Genomic DNA, 3,409 nt, shown 5'->3' with positions numbered 1-3,409 from the left:
CAAAGGCAGAGCAAGGGCAGTGCCTGCTGACCCAAACCTCAAGGGCAATGTGCTGGCTGCGCTCACAGCCTGGGCTTTGCCTCAACTCTTAGCCTGGCACATACAAGCAGGACAGCAGCACTGCAATGCTAAGCTTTCCATAGCTTTAGCATCACTGGTTCTTCCACACCCCCACATGAGGAAGACCTCTCATGCCAGGACCTCCACCTGCCATTTCTTGACGTGGAGTGTGTGTCCAAGTATGAACACCAGATGAGCAGCTTTATGAAAGGGTGAACATTTCCAAATACAGTTATTCCACTTGGGAGCAGTATCTGAGGAACAATTTGAGCAGGATCTCAGGGAGCTGGCTCATTTTGCAGTTCTGCAGTGACAGTTATAGGAAATATCCTTCAGCCAAGAACAGGCAGCAACGAGATGATTTGGCCTGGAAACACTGATCATACATCTCTTGCCTCATCTTACAGTAGTCTGGTGTTCACAGCCTTACAAATCATGAAGGCTGTTTCTTCTTACATTAGCAAAAGAAGCAGCGCCCTCTGTTTTCGGAGACACTGCAATGTCTTTGCCATGCTCTCAAGTCACTTCACATTCACCTCCTGCTGCCACTTTTGGTGTGTTGATAACAGGCCTCGTGACTGGTGGGCTTGATCTCCCAAGTATGTGTCACAGAGTGGCCCACCTGTATCTCTGGAGGAGAACCTCCTTGTGTTATCGCACCAGGTACCATTAGCAGAAGTTTTCCTCAGCCCCTGACTGCCTGAGCTGTGAAAGTCTCTGAAAAAGTTCCCACAAAAGAAGCTTTTCCTGTAGCTGCTTAGTTTTTCCCTTCTGGCATTACTCTCCCCCTCTGTGAGTCACTTCTGTGTTATTGGCACCTGTGTGCAAGTCACAGCCTCAGAGCTGTGTGTTGTGCCTGGTAATTGAACCCCATATCACCCAGCTTTCCTCTTCCAGCAGTGGGGATCTCTGCTCCCAAGAGTGTCCTTGATGTCAGCAGGTGTGTGACCCTCCTCTAGTGGGGAAGTTCTGCCTTCAAGGTGGTTTCCTTGCTCTGCATTTTGATGCCCTCCTGCTGTGTGACACTGTGCAGGTAAGCAGGGAGCTGCCAGCTCATGAGTCACACTGACCTGAGATGTCATGTCAACGTGTCCTTTGTGTCCTTGAGAGCCTGCACTTTGCCCGTTTTGGCCTGAAGAGAGAGAGGATCTCTTAGTGCAGAATAACATCCCAAGAGTTTCAGCTGCAGCAGCCAAGCGATCATGTTTAGGTTCTTCAGCAAGGCTGCCAGAGGTGTAGGTGGAAAACAGCCTACACATTATCATCAAACCGTGAAATATGCAAAGTAAAATGAGAATGTTGCAAAAACAATGAATACTTGTCTGGTCCCTCCTGCAGCCAACTTACCACTTACTGTGTGAGGTCACTCAATTTAGGGGGCTCTAAAGCTGGGTTTCTGAAACCTCCCATGTCCCCAGCATGTATTTTCAGCCTGTCCAAAGGCTCTTGCTAGCACAGAAATGATGATCAAGCTGTTAAAGTCCTTATACAGTAAGTCCGTATCTACAGGAGCCCTTGAGCAGAGACTATCAGGCTGCAATAAGCATTTCCCCAATATCGCTGTTTCCCTGAGGACAGGTGTAGCCTGTATTGGCAAAGGAAAGCAATATCTACACCTTCACAAGGAGAGATGCCAATTTAATCATGGTAGAGCTACACCAGCAAATTTTTGTTTTCAATGCAGACCTGGTTTAACTCCTCCTTTCCTTCCCTGCTAGCCTGTGCCTCAGTCCCTGATCTTTGCAGTCCCACAGAACTTAACTTCTCCTGCCTGCTTTCCTACAGCACCTCAGGCATCTCCAGCAGCTTTGCAGCCGCCCCTGTGGGGGCCCCACTTGCCACTGGCCTCCGGCTGCAGGGACACACTCTCCTCCCCACCCTGTAAGCACAGTGCAGCTGTGTGACCAGCCCACAAGAGTGGTGGCTGTGATCTCACTGTCTCTCTATTTGCTATTTAAAAATACAGTGGGACTTTCATGGGAATGTCTTCAGATTAAGTTACCCTCAAGTTCTCAATAGTGCCAAAATGCCATTTGCAAGTGAATGCAGTGCTGTTTTGGGTGGGACCCTGACCATTGGCTTGCCTGGGGTCATTAATAAACTGAATGGACTCATTTCTTACTGTAGCAGACATTTGCTACCTGGTGTGACATGGGCCACAAACCACTCTGTTAGTGGCAAAATCCACCAAATATCTGTCAAGTCTCACACCCCCAGTTGTAGGGTCTGACGAATCCAAGCAGCTCAACCCCCAGGATTTGCCTCCACATGGGATTGTTCCGATTCTGGAATAACAGAACCCCGTACAAAATTCCTTGGGAGCAGTGCCACATAGCAACAGTTACTGAGATAGCAGGAGCTCTTCTGTGCCACCACACCAAATGACATACTCTAAACCAGTGGCTGACGGAAGCTGATCTAGCAGGGCCGACCTTTAGTGCATGGCTTGTTTACTCAGACTGCTCATGCTGGCCAAGGAACAGGGCTCTACTTGCTCCTGAGGTCTCTGAACCTATGCTGTTTGTACGCCACTGGTGGATCTGTGCATGACCTGGAGACACACCTGATGTTCCTGCACAGCTTTGACCAGTCTACTATGTGCTCAGGATAGAGAAGAAACAGAAAGTACACAAAACCTGCCCAGATAAAATTGCTAGAGCAAAAAAGAGAACACATCTGGGCAAACCCAGAGCATGGCAGCCTTACAGCTCAGGCTGACCCAAAAATCTGTACTCTCCCACCTGAAAGCAGGGACAGCTCAGCATCCAGCATTGGCAAAGAAACTTTCCTCTCTCAGTGCTCCAGGCTGGTTCAAGTCCCCCCTGCCGCTTTCCATCCACGCTCTTGGAGGATATCGGGAGTGCCAGAGGGCAGAGCAGAACTAGTAAAGCCCCACATGCCCAGGGCAGCGGGAGGCAGCATCAGGGGAACACAGTTCACCGGGGCAGCTGCGATCCAGCGGCGAGCACAGGCCGCACCTGGGCCCCGCAACAACAGCGCTCCCAAAGGGTCCCCAAGGCGAGGGCAGGATGTGACCTGCCAGACTACGGTTTTCCTCACAAAACGGGTCACGACCGTTGACTGTTGCCATTGACCTGTAGCTTAAATAAGCCTTCAGCAGCTCCAAAACTGATGTCCCGGCTCCGCTTCCATTCTCCTTGTTTCCACCCCTCGGACCATGCCGGGGCTCCGCGACGCCAGGGCTCGGCAGACTCGGTCGGGTTCTGGAGCGACAGCGGCCGCCGCCAGGGGCTGCCCTCGACCCGCAGCTCCGCCACTCCTGCCGGCCTCGCCCGGCCCGGCCCGGCCCGGCCCACTCCCCCCGCCCCGCCCCGCCCCGCCCCGCCCC

This window comes from Corvus kubaryi, unplaced genomic scaffold (assembly GCF_017639235.1).
Source record: "Corvus kubaryi isolate FWS band 111438036 unplaced genomic scaffold, C.kubaryi_AGA036_p1.0 37157, whole genome shotgun sequence".
NCBI lineage: Eukaryota > Metazoa > Chordata > Aves > Passeriformes > Corvidae > Corvus > Corvus kubaryi.
Note: the sequence above shows the minus strand (reverse complement) of the source record.